Raw genomic sequence first — 13,343 nt, forward strand, 5'->3', positions numbered from 1 at the left:
TTTAACACTTTTACTGTAATTGATAAGAACTTGAATCAACATTGAATATCCATCCATCCATCCATTTTCTGTACCGCTTATCCTCACAAGGGTGGTGGGCGTGCTGGAGCCTAACGCAGCTATCTTCAGGCGAGAGGCGGGTACACCCTGAACTGGTCGCCAGCCAATCGCAGGGCACATATAAACAAACAACCATTCCGAATCAGAATCATCTTTATTTGCCAAGTATGTCAAAAACACACAAGGAATTTGTCTCTGGTAGTTGGAGCTGCTTCTAGTATGACAACAGACAGTCAATTGAGACATAAAGAGACATAAAGAAAAAAAATACAGTCACTGAGCAATAAAAGGTTCCCAGTAATTTGGTAATGCCGGTACAATTATTCTGTTTTCCTAATCTTGACAATTGAATAAAAAGATGCAGCCCTCTAGCAATTAGAGCAGTTTGAAATGACTAATTGAACAATAGTCCGGTGCAATGACCATTGTGCAAAGGCAGAGATTTCAAGAAATGCATGCAGTTTAAAGTGACTAGTTGTGCGCGCCAAAGCCAAAGCCAACAGAACCACATCATCTGCAAAAAACAGAGATGCAATACTGAGGCCACCAAACCGGACCCCCTCTACGCCTCGGCTGCGCCTAGAAATTCTGTCCATAAAAGTTATGAGCAGAATCGGTGAAAAAGGGCAGCCTTGGCGGAGTCCAACCCTCACCGGAAACGAGTCCGACTTACTCCCGGCAATGCGGACCAAACTCTGACACTGGTCATACAGGGACCGAACAGCCCGTATCAGGGGGTTCGGCACCCCATACTCCCGAAGGACCCCCACAGAACTCCCCAAGGGACATGGTCGAATGCCTTCTCCAAGTCCACAAAACACATGTAGACTGATTGGGCGAACTCTCATGCACCCTCAAGGACACTGCCGAGGGTGAAGAGCTGTTCCACAGCCAGGAAGAAAACCACATTACTCCTCCTGAATCTGAGATTGACACCACCCCAGTCTGCCAATCTAGAGGCACTGTCCCCGATGTCCACGCGATGTGTCAGAGGCGTGTCAACTAGGACAGCCCCACAACATCCAGAGCCTTTAGGAACTCCGGGCGAATCTCATCCACCCCCGGGGCCTTGTCACCGAGGTGGTTAAAAAGCTCCTCCGTGACCTCAACCCCAGAGATAGGAAAAGCCCGCCTCACATACCACAGACTCTGCTTCGTCATGGGAAGGCGTGTCGGTGGAATTGAGGAGGTCTTCAAAGTATTCTCCCCACTGACTCACAATGTCCCGAGTCGAGGTCAGCAGTGCCCCATCCCCACTATACACAGTGTTGATGGTGCACTGCTTCCCTTCCTGAGACGCCGGATGGTGGACCAGAATTTCATCGAAGCCGTTTGGAAATCGTCCTCCATGGCCTCACCGAACTCCTCCCACATCTGAGTTTTTGCCTCGGCAACCACCAAAGGTGAATTCCGCTTGGCCAGCTGGTACCCATCAGCTGCCTCAGGGGTCCCACTGTCCAAAAATGCCCGATAGGACTCATTCTTCACCTTGACGGCATCCCTCACCGCTGGTGTCCACCAACGGGTTCGGGGATTGCCGCCACGACAGGCACTGACTAACTTATCGCCACAACTTAGCTCCAAGGATCATTGGGACACACAAACCCCTCCACCACGATAAGGTGATGGCTCAAGGTGGGGGGAAATCGGAGTCCACGGAGAAAACCCACGCAGGCACGGGGAGAACATGCAAACTCCACAGAGGTGAATTTGATTTGAACCCTGGTCCTCAGAACTTTGAGGCAGCTGTGCTAACCAGTCGTCTACCGTGCCGCCACATTTAATATAATAATAATAATAATAAATAATAATAATAATAATAATAATAATAATAATAATAATAATAATAATAATAATAATAATAATATTATAATATTTCTAACACTTTTTTACATCTTGGTGATGTAAAGTATCACTTATATCACTCTCCACTTTATCTCTATACTTTATATATTTCCTCAAGTTTAGCTGACCTGATTGGGCTTGTTCTTTACCACAGCGGTTACTTAAGCGTTTACTTGACTATTCATGTCCGACTCGACAGTGCATCCGCCACCATCAGCTGTTTAGCAGGAACATGTTCAGCAGTAACGTTAAACCTCATGAGGCATATTAACTGCCTTAAGCATTGTACCGGTCGCTTTGTCAAGGTCACATGTGTTTATCAGTGACACTAAAGGCTAACCGTCAATTTGTAACCGGAAGCCACCCATGACCTGTATTGCCAAGGGCGATCGGGGCATGGGAAGCGGACGCAGTAAACCAGAGCTTGGTTTAGAGGATATCTTATTTTGAGGACATACTGTGGATGCAGAGACAAAGGACCGGGATGATCTTCCATGGTGGGCCACCAGAAGCGTTGACGGAGGAAGGCCAATGTTCTGCGGATTCCAGGGTGACAGGTAAGTCGCGATGAATGGGGCCACTGTAGCACCTGGGGTCGGACCAAATCAGGGACAAACAGGGAATTCAGGGGACCCCCACCAGGATCAGCTTGTTCTTCCTGGGCCTCCTTTACCAGCGTTTCTATTTCTAATGTGATTGAGCCCAGAAAGCAACGGGGAGACAAGATGGGATCTGGCTCAATCTTGACACTCTCCGAGGTGAACTGGCCAAGCACGACTGGAACTTGAAGACAGGGGAAAACATGAAAAGTTGAAGTCTCAAGATGATTACCTGATAGCTTGAGGGAAACGGGAGCAGTCTCTTGCTGGATATGGGTGATCAGCTCCCCATCAAGGGCAGCGGCATTCTTGGGATTGGTCAGAGCCTGTAGATGAATTTCCAGCTGCTTAACTAGGCGGTGGTCAATGAGATTCTCGTCAGCTCCAGAGTCTACTAGGGCTAAAACGAGCAGGGACAAATCAGTCCAGCAGATGGTAGCAGAGATCTGAAAACAGACAGAAGAGGAGGAACTTGCATTCTGACTCACCAACTCCTCCTTTATTTGCGAGTCTGCCAGTTTGATGGACGTGTGGGACAATTTGCGATGTCGTGGCCCGCCTCGCCACAATCCAAGCACAAATTAGAGGTTCTCCTGCGTGTTTTCTCCAAATCTGAGAGATTTGTTTGTCCAAGTTGCATGGGTTCACCGATCTCGGGAAGCGGGGCTGTTGACGAAGTCTGCGGCTCAAAGGAGGATTTGAGAGTGGAGTGCTGTGGAGAAGGAAGTCCTTGACCTCGAGTTGCGTTCCCTCCACCGCTCACGGAGACGACAATCCAGTCTGACAGAAAGATCAATCAGCTAAGTTAGGGAGCTTGGCTCATCCCTGGAGGCCAACTCGTCTTTAAGAGACTCATTTCGGGCCCCCAAAAACGGCCCTCACTTTCATTGCGACTCAGGTGTCGTCTACCAACCCTCCGACTTGGTCCATGTTTCAAGATGGGTCAGGTAGGCTGCCGACATCGCTGCAGACCCCTGATGCCTGGTTGTGGGCCGGTACCCGCCAAGGGCGGTCCGATGCGGTCGGGGACCCACTGAGCCCTGGTGTACAGCCGCGGCTGGGTCAGGGGGGCCCTTCTTCATGTAAGAGGAGGGTGCAGCGATCACTTGTTCCACGGCCCCGGAGGAAGCGGCGAGGTCCGGGCGGGGGAGCGCTGTAGAGGGAGCGGGTCGCGGAGGAGCTAAGGGGGGGAGGAGGATAAGCTGGTGCCAACCCCCATCCCCCCAACTTTCACCCTCCAGAAACCTTCGTCCCGACCCTTTCCAGGGCGTCGACCCGGTCGTGGTGCACCGCAGCGGGGGAAGTGCGCCCGCCGGCCTGGGCTGCCGAGAGTTGGGCTCTCCTCCGACAAAACCCCTGCCCCACCCCAGGGAAGGGGGGGGGGAGAGGGAAGGGGATGCGCATGCTCTGCGGACGCCCGGGCGGACCGCCGGGTTGAATACCCCGCGCGAACTGCACAGACCCCAACCGTTTACCTCTCAACGGTTTCAAGCCCTGTCGACTATCGGTCTCGTGCCCGTATTTAGCCTTAGATGGAGTTTACCACCCGCTTCGGGCTGCATTCCTAAAGAACCCGACTCTGGGAAGACCGCGTCTTGGCACGCCGGGGGCCACTACCGGCCTCACAACGTCCACGGGCAGGGCCTCCATCAGAAGGACTCGGGCTGAAACGTCCTTCCATAGGCCACAGGTCCCGCACCCTCCGGTAGGCGGGGATTAAGCGCTGGGCTGCTACTGTGGGAATCCTGGTTAGTTTATTTTCCTCCGCTTAGTAATATGGTTAAACTCAGTGGCTTGTCTCGTCTGAGCTGAAGTTGGAGGCGCGGGCGTGGGCGGAAAGCCGGACAACCTCGGGGGCGGTGGCCCAACCCCGGGCCGGCGACCGACCTTGCCTCGCGAACTGTGGCGGCGCTGCCGCCGAGGTAGGGGCGTCCTGCGGGCTGCGCGATTGAGCTCTTCACCGGGAGCCAGTCCCAATTGGGGGAGCGTTGAACCGTGGCAGAAGGAGGGTCTGCGCTTAGGGGGACGGAGGTGGTGGCGGCGGCCTTCGACAGCCCCCCAGCCATGGGAAGGACGTGGCCCTCGTCCCCGATCGATGGCTAAGCAACATTCAGACAAGCGTAGCCTCGGGAAGGACCTGGGGCCGCGAGGTGGGTCCGAAGTGTCGATTATCAATGTGTCCTGCAATTCACATTAGTTCTCGCAGCTAGCTGCGTTCATCATTGACGCACGAGCCGAGTGACCCACCGATAAGAATTGTCACTCTCAGTTTCGGTCGGGATTTTGCCAGGCGTCAAGGACAGAGCGATTACGGGGGGTTAAGACGAGTGGCCGCCGGGTGGTGAGACATTGAACCCCTCTGGGGAGAGTTGGGTCCTGGGGCCGGTTGTGAGTTCCAAGGCGGGCGAGGGTGGCTCGCGCCGGCGGGAGATTGGACTCCCGGGCCGGCCGTGGCTCAGCCAAGGACCAAGAGGGATGCTGAGGGCTGCGGGTCATGCCGCGCGGGGGCGGGGTGGGCAAGCAAGCCGAGACAGCCATCCCACCCAGCCGGAGACGGCCATTCATCCAGCCGTCCATCCAGCCATCCGACCGTCTTGCCTCCCCCACCACAAGTGAGCACGCAACGACACTGCTTCAGACCAAGTGGGTCTAGGCTCGGCGGCTGCAGGGCATGCCGCACAGTGTGGTAGTGGTGGACAACCCAGCTGAGACAGCCACCCAGCCAGCCGGAGCCGGCCGTCCATTCAGCCGTCCGTCCATCTGACCGTCCGTCCCGCCTCCTCCCAACGCAAGCGCACCCCGACCCCGGGTCCAATTAAGCCATAGGCTCCACTCCTGGTGGTGCCCTGGTGGTGTCCTTTAAGTTTCAGCTTTGTAACCGGACGCTGCCCGGTGGGTCATGGGAATAATGCTAGTCGGCATCGTTTCTGGTCGGAACTATGATGGTATCTGATCGTCTTCGAACCTCCGACTTTTGTTCTTGATTAAAGTCAAACTCCGGTTGTGGCACATCCGCCGCGGAAGAGCAGGAAACACAAACGAGGCATATATAAGCTCAGCGTCGCTCCCCATTGAATAATTACTTGCACTTCGCCGCTCTCCTGGCCGGGTTTCAATGCGACTCAAAAGCTGGAAAAATGCCACTCTGCTGGTATGGCAAAATCAAATGACTCCAGGGGACCAAATTTGTCATCCTTTTGTCACTGTTAGTGTGTTGTCCCCAACTCTCACACCATAACATGAGAAAGGAGTGAGGCTTCGATTGTGTTGGCACAAATCTTTTTATTTTACAAACCTTCAGTGCAGTAAGAAACATCTTTTAACTCTCTCTTGCTGGTAAGATACTTCCGAATAAGTCAACACTTTCCTGGATGACCTAGGGCATTCTTGGATGGACATAAGGCAAACCTCACAACAGGTACCAACAATTTGTTCCATGTGTGTATGATAATTATGGCCTTGTGAAAACAACATTCTAATGGTAGCCTTTGGACAGTGCTGTACAAACACACAAAGTTCTATTTATATCATGCCTAATTATACAGAAGTATATCAGTTACTGTATATGAAAGAAAAACAATGATATGGTAAATTATCAATCAAGCAATCATCCCCGCCACTCCAGGCTCCCACCTGTAAACTGTAAACTTGCCTTATACTAAATTCATCCATCCACAGAATCCTCGAGTGCAAAGATGAGGAGATGAAGTGCAATTAAAAGTTATTGGGATGGAGTCTTAGGACAAATTAATAAATAGGGTACCCAAATATTCACTCCCCATGTATGTGCAAAATTTGGGTTCTGGCAGCGGATACTTCTGGCCTAACACTCATACCAGTGGCAATATTTGGCAGATCTTTGACTGCTTAATGTAGTACAGCTACCTCTTCACTGAGCAGAGCAATGCAGCCTTCTGTAGCCTGTAGTACCGCAGCACAAGGTGTAAGGAGGGAAACTCGTCTCCTGCTGTTCTTAATATTTTCTTTCTGGGCACAATTTTTGCTGTCAAGAACATGAATCCTACTGACTCCTATCTTGCAAGCACACAAACATGGTTTCTCACATACGTTTGTGGCAAATGTTGAAAAAAAATCAAATCAGTGTAGCTGCATAAAACATGGAGAAGTGTCTTTCGCTGCTGAGCTTGATTGGAACAGGAGAAGCACCTCTTCCAATTTCCAATCTCATTTTTGTATTTTAGATATGCATTGGATGGGTGGTCACGGATTGCATTAGCTTTTCTTTTGAAACTTGAAGGTGTCTTCCACAATAGCACTGGGAATGTTTGACCTACATCATCTTGTTATGCACCCAGCAACTGGAAATACTGCAACTCATGGAGATGAATAGTGATGATGTTTTCTATAGATTTATAATGAAAAGACAATGCTTTTTTATTTTTCATCCTATTGATCTCCTTTCGTTGCACCAGCAACCTGTTGTTGGTTTGTCAATCATTGCTGAAAAAGACTGGAAGAGCAGGAGGCATAAAAACATAGTTTTACATTCGGCGAGGCAACTAAAAAGTGATATATTTCCGTCTTTTTGTTGGACCGTTGTAAACATAATACAAAATTACACAATACCTTCGAGGGTTAAACATGAAATAATTAATGGGATATCCACAGAGGCATTGTAACCATGTTAGAGTGGAAGAACAACAACTAATGGACACATAGTAGCTACTAGAAGCAAGCTACATATACTGGAGATTTCCTCTCACTTTATAACTCCTCTACTGTGTGTGTAATTAAACAGACTGCTGTAGTCTGGGGGGTAAACACCATTACAACTGTTCAACCAGACAATTTGTTGTAAAGTCACCTTTACCCAGGAGATTGTCTGCATTTGTGTAAACATGTGTGTGTGCGTGTGTGCGCGCGCTAGTGTGCGTGCGTGTGTATGTGTGTGTCCGTGCTGCAGTCTAAAAAAGGACGTCCTGGGTGCTGCACCACTGCTACGAAAGAAGTGACATCATTAAAACAAAAAAACTGCTGTTCAACTGCTGTCACATGATGGATTGTAAAACTGTAAGATTGTGTGTCCGATTTTGACATTTGATTTTGTCTGTGTAATTAGTCTTATGAAAAGTCTTATGTAATTACAATAGTGATTTTTTTTTTTTTTTCAAAAAGGTATTTTCCTTTTTAAGTATCACGAACTATGGCAGTTTCTCAAGGTCAGTTTTGTAGTGTCTTGTCCTTACTCATTGTCCAAACACATAAAGAAAATGTTCCCAGTGAATATTTGAGGACAGTGACGGACGGGACCCAGGTTCAATTCCATCAAGTGCTTTTGCGATATTGGCAGGGGGAGTAAATGAGCAGCATTACACACTTCACCAGTGACATTTCCAATGCATCACTATAGGCTGGGAGCCAGGTCCGCTCCGCAGGATGTTTCTTGCTGCCCTTCTTTCACTATTATTTTCTGTTATCTTATACCTTGGGCCATCACAAGTTGATAACGACCACCCCCAACTCGGCCCCGTTTGGTTTTAGAGGCCAAAAAAACCAACCTTTTTGGGAAGCGCTTCTGATGTAATTATGTAATTGTATATATTAAGGTACTTCAACTTCATAAATGGTCATATAACCCCAACATTTTGCTTGGTGTATCCTGATATATAGGAGAAACTCTCCAAGATTCTTGGGTTTGCTGCCTTTTTGCTGTCAAATATCCCCCTCAACATACCCCAAAAAAAAAATATATATATATCTCTCTGCCTGATAAATTGTCATCAAAGGTGATCACTTTTCAGCATTTTATTATCCAACCCCAATTCCAATGAAGTTGTTCCAAACAGGTGTTTGATGAGCATTCCTCAACTGTCTTTTTTGCCACCTGTCCCAGCTTTTGTGGAACGTGTTGCAGCCATAAAATTTTTAACACAATGACCCAACTTCATTGGAATCGGGGTTGTACATATTACTACCTCAAATATACAATAAAAAACTTCCCGGGTTTATCAGCTTCAATTTAAGTCCAAGATAACTTTTCTATCTAGAGGATTACAGCTGGTATAACCTCCCAGTTCTCCAGTATACCTCAAATCGGAGAAAACTGAACTTTCGAGCATTGACATTTTTTTGCATACAAACAATATTTTTAAAAAGAGTTTACTTGACTAATGTACAGCTACCTGTACTATATGAATTGAATGACCTTGCAAGTGAATAATAGTAAGTTCCCAGGTGGACTGACATTTGGGAGTAAGATCAAACAATGATAAGCAGTTTACGGAGATAAACACACTAACCAACCAACACATTAACCATCAAACACCCTAACCCTTCCTGTCACATCCTGAAGTTGTTCAGCAAAGATGAATTGGAGGTAAGTTGACCCATGTTCCTGGTTAGAGAAATACATTGATTCTATTGGGAGATTGGCGTCCTATATTTTTCTCCAGTACATGAAAGGTGCCCACTGTGTGTGCGTGCGTAATACATAATAATAATACGTAATATATAATAATATATAATAATATATAATAATATATAATAATATATAATATATAATATATAATAATAATATATAATATATAATATATAATATATAATATATAATATATAATAATAATATATAATATATAATATATAATATATAATATATAATATATAATATATAATAATAATACGTAATACATAATACATAATACATAATAATACTGGTCATATAATTAGAATATCATAAAAAACTTTGATTATATTTCCATAATTCCATTGAAAAAGTGAAATGTATAATGCATACATTCATTTCACACAGACATATAGTGTTTATTTATTTTAATGTTGTTTTAATGTTGTGTGTTTTAATGTTTTAATGTTTTAATGTTGATGATTATAACTGACAACTAATGAAAACCCCAAATTGAGAATCTCAGAAAACTATAGTATTGTGTTGTGTTGCAATATTGAAGACACCTTGTGCCACACTCTAATCAGTTACTTAACTCAAAACACCTGCAAAGGCCTTTAAATAGTCTCTCAGTCTAGTTTTGTAGGCTACACAATCATGGGGAAGACTGCTGACCTGCCAGTTCTCCAAAAGACGACCATTGACACCTTGCACAAGGAGGGCAAGACACAAAAGGTCATTGTTAAAGAGGCTGACCGTTCACAGAGCTCTGTGTCCAAGCACATCAATAGAGAGGCGAAGGGAAGCAAAAGATATGATAGAAAAAAGACTGGACTGCTATCGAGTGGTCCAAAGTTATGTTCTCTGATGAAAGAGTTTTTTGCATGTCGTTTGGAACTCAAGGTCCCAGAGTCTGGAGGAAGAGAGGAGAAGGACAGAATCCCGTTGTTTGAGGTCGCGTGTAAAGTTTCCACAGATCGTGATGGTTTGGGGTGCTATGACATGTGCCGGTGTTGGTCCACTGTGTTTCCTTTGGTCCAAGGTCAAAGCAGCCGTCTACCAGGAAGTTTTAGAGCACTTAATGCTTCCTGCTGCTGACCAACTTTATGGAGATGCAGATTTCATTTTCCAAGTTGGCACCTGCATACAGTGCCAAAACTACCAGTACCTGGTTTAAGGACCATGGAACTGGTCCAGCAAACTCGCCTGACCTCAACCCCATAGAAAATCGATGGGGTATTGTGAAGAGGAAGATGCGATATGCCAGACCCAACAATGCAGAAGAGCTGAAGGCCACTATCAGAGCAACCTGGGCTCTGATAACACCTGAGCAGTGCCACAGACTGATCGACTCCATGCCACGCCGCATTGCTGCAGTAATTCAGGCAAAAGGAGCCCAAACTAAGTATTGAGTGCTGTACAAGCACATACTTTTCACGTTCATACTTTTCAATTGGCCAACATTTCTAGAAATATTTTTTTGTATCGGTAATATTCTAATTTTCTGAGACACTGAATTTGGGATTTTCACTAGTTGTCAGATATAATCAATATTAAAATAAATAAACATTTGAAATCCATCAGTCTGTGTGTAATGAAAGAATGTAATATACAAGTTTCACTTTTTGAATGGAATTAATGAAATAAATCGACTTTTTTTATGATATTCGAATTATATGACTAGCACCTGTGTATAAATATACTGATTATCTGATGGTTGTCATCAGGTCACCAGTTTGAGGCTAGACTTCAGAAAAATATGAAACATAGGATTGAACGTATTTTCTGGCGGCACGGTGGACGACTGGTTAGAGTGTCAGCCTCACAGTTCGGAGGACCCGGTTTCAATCCCCGGCCCCGCCTGTGTGGAGGTTGCATGTTCTCCCCGTGCCTGCGTGGGTTTTCTCTGGGCACTCTGGTTTCCTCCCACATCCCAAAAACATGGATTAATTGGAGACTCTAAATTGCCCATAGGACTGTGAGTGTGAGTGCAAATGGTTGTTTGTTTATATTTGCCCTGCGATTGGCTGGCAACCAGTTCAGGGTGTACCCCGCCTCCTGCCTGATGACAGCTGGGATAGGCTCCAGCATGCCCGCGACCCTAGTGAGGAGAAGCGGCTCAGAAAATGGATGGATGTATTTTCTTGTAAATGTCTGCTCCTTTTAGCAGTGCAGGTTAGCTAAGAGCTAAAACGATGTCACAGCAGCATGACTTGACTTTTGGCCACTTGGGGGGCTCAAATGGTCTAAAAAGATCGAACACTTTGCATGCGCCAGCCTGGGTTTTCTCCGGGCAGTCCGGTTTCCTCCCACGTCCCAAAAACATGCACGGTAGGTTAATTGAATTGTAAGCACATCTGCCGCACAGTCAGCAGCGTTGGGATTTTTTCCTCTAATTTATATATGTCATATTTTCCTTGGTTCTCTGACCTTGACTATGTTGCACACTATGTTCCACACATCACCTGATCTTTGATATTTGCACATTCAATTAACACTTTTTATACTGTGTATACCATAGTTTTATTTAGCTTTTTATATTGTTATTATTTGTACTTTTTACTCTTTTTTAGCACCCTGGGCCCTTGGGTACCATAATTTCAATCCTCTGTATGTGTTACACGTATTGAAGAATTGACAATAAAAGCACCTTGAACCTTGATAAATACTCAAGTAAAAGTAAAAAGTATGGTTCATTCAAACTACTCTCACAAGTCGAATTTTCCAAAATGTTACTTGAGTAAATGTAACGGAATAAGTGTAACGTGTTACTACCCACCTCTGGTCCCAAGTTTACATTTAAACAGCCATTGTGGCAGCATGTGTTCAGATAATTAAATATGTGGTAACGTCGGCGCCTGCATCTGGGACAGCGACAATTGCTTTGACACAACAGAGTGTGGGCAATGATTCTCTGATATTTAAACTTCACACTCTGGTTGCACCTTCCTGCTGTACGCCTGTGATACTGATATGTTTGAAGCGGACTAATTTGACTTCAACCCCCAACTCATATCGGTACCTTACACACAAGGCAGCAAGCCATGAAAAAGACTGTTTCTGTGGCCAGTGGGAAAGGGGCTGTTTTTTTTTTTTGTTTTTTTTGCTATTACAGACATACTACCTCTTCCTACATTTTTTGCTACACGTGGACAAAATTGTTGGTACGTGGTAAAAAAACAAAATGGTCTGAAATAACTTGAAAGTGACAAATAAATAAAACAAACATTTGCTGAAAATTAACTAATAAAGCGCAGATATTTATTGTTGTGGTGCAACTGAATTACTAAAGACAAGTATTTTTTTCGGTGGCACGGTGAACAACTGGTTAGCACATCTGCCTCACAGTTCTGAGTACCAGGGTTCAAATCCCAGCCTCGCCTGTGTGGAGTTTGCATGTTCTCCCCGTGCCTGCGTGGGTTTTCTCCCGGCACTCCGGTTTCCTCCCACATTCCAAAAACATGCACAATAGGTTAATTGAAGACTCTAAATTGCCCGTAGGTGTGAATGTGAGTGCGAATGCTTGATTGTTTATATGTGCCCTGTGACTGGCTGGTGACCAGTTTAGGGTGTACCCCGCCTCTCAGCCGAAGATAGCTGGGATAGGCACCAGCACGCCCGGGACCCTAGTGAGGATAAGCGGTACAGAAAATTGATTGGTGGAAGTATTTTTTTCCTCCTTTTCGCAAGCAAACGGCTCCAGCTGTATCAGGTTTAAAGGGGGCCGTCTACAGACAGATATCCTTCTACAGTCTTCAGAATAGTAAATTTTGTTGTTCTTAGCTGTTCCTGGGTAATTTTAGCTGTGTGTTTTGGGTTGTTTTCCTGTTGGAGAAACCATGACCTGTGGCTGAAACCAAATGCACTATGTACTCAAAGCAATGAAGCCAAAGGAAAGGAAATAAAGAGAATAGATTGCTGGGAATTGAAATTAATAACATTTCATGGAACGAATATTATAATTTTGTTTGTAAATGTAGGTCAGTGTTTCTAGTGTTTTGGCCAGCAGAGAAAGCCTTGCTGGCCCTGAAACTGGAGGTTTCACTGGAGGATTCCTATCGATGTTAGGAAGACACAAACACAAACAAATGAATAGTGTAAAAAGAAAAAGTGACAGAAAGGAATTAGGAAATAGAGACAGGAGAAAAAAAGAGCAGTCAAAGATGAGGAAGATAATGACAAAAAGCTTGAAAAAGATACAGTAGACAGTTGCTCAGGGAAGGAGGTAAACCAAAGAGATTTAGGTTATAATGTATGAATGACAGGAGTGAGGGAATGGGATGATGAAGAGAAGAACCACTGAGGAAAGTGGGGAAGCAAAAAGCATGTTCTCTTCTGTAACGTGTCATGTAGGTTTAATAACTGCAAGTACAGTAGCCGGATTAGGAGGTTGAGGTTGAGGAGCTTCCATTAGCAAGTATCAAAATCCACACTCACCACGGCACCATTTGAAATCAGACTGTTCTTGCCTACAGAGC

General features: G+C 45.6%; 1 protein-coding gene and 1 pseudogene across 5 annotated transcripts in view; one reads left to right on the plus strand and one right to left on the minus strand.

Moving 5' to 3' along the window:
- LOC133414781 (potassium voltage-gated channel subfamily C member 1-like) overlaps nucleotides 1-13,343 on the plus strand; it is a 77,037-nt gene that overhangs the window by 36,698 nt on the left and 26,996 nt on the right. The window lies entirely within an intron of this gene.
- Nucleotides 4,609-4,762, minus strand: LOC133415519 (5.8S ribosomal RNA; annotated as a pseudogene).

The sequence above is a fragment of the Phycodurus eques genome, chromosome 16 (genome assembly GCF_024500275.1).
Source record: "Phycodurus eques isolate BA_2022a chromosome 16, UOR_Pequ_1.1, whole genome shotgun sequence".
Lineage (NCBI taxonomy): Eukaryota > Metazoa > Chordata > Actinopteri > Syngnathiformes > Syngnathidae > Phycodurus > Phycodurus eques.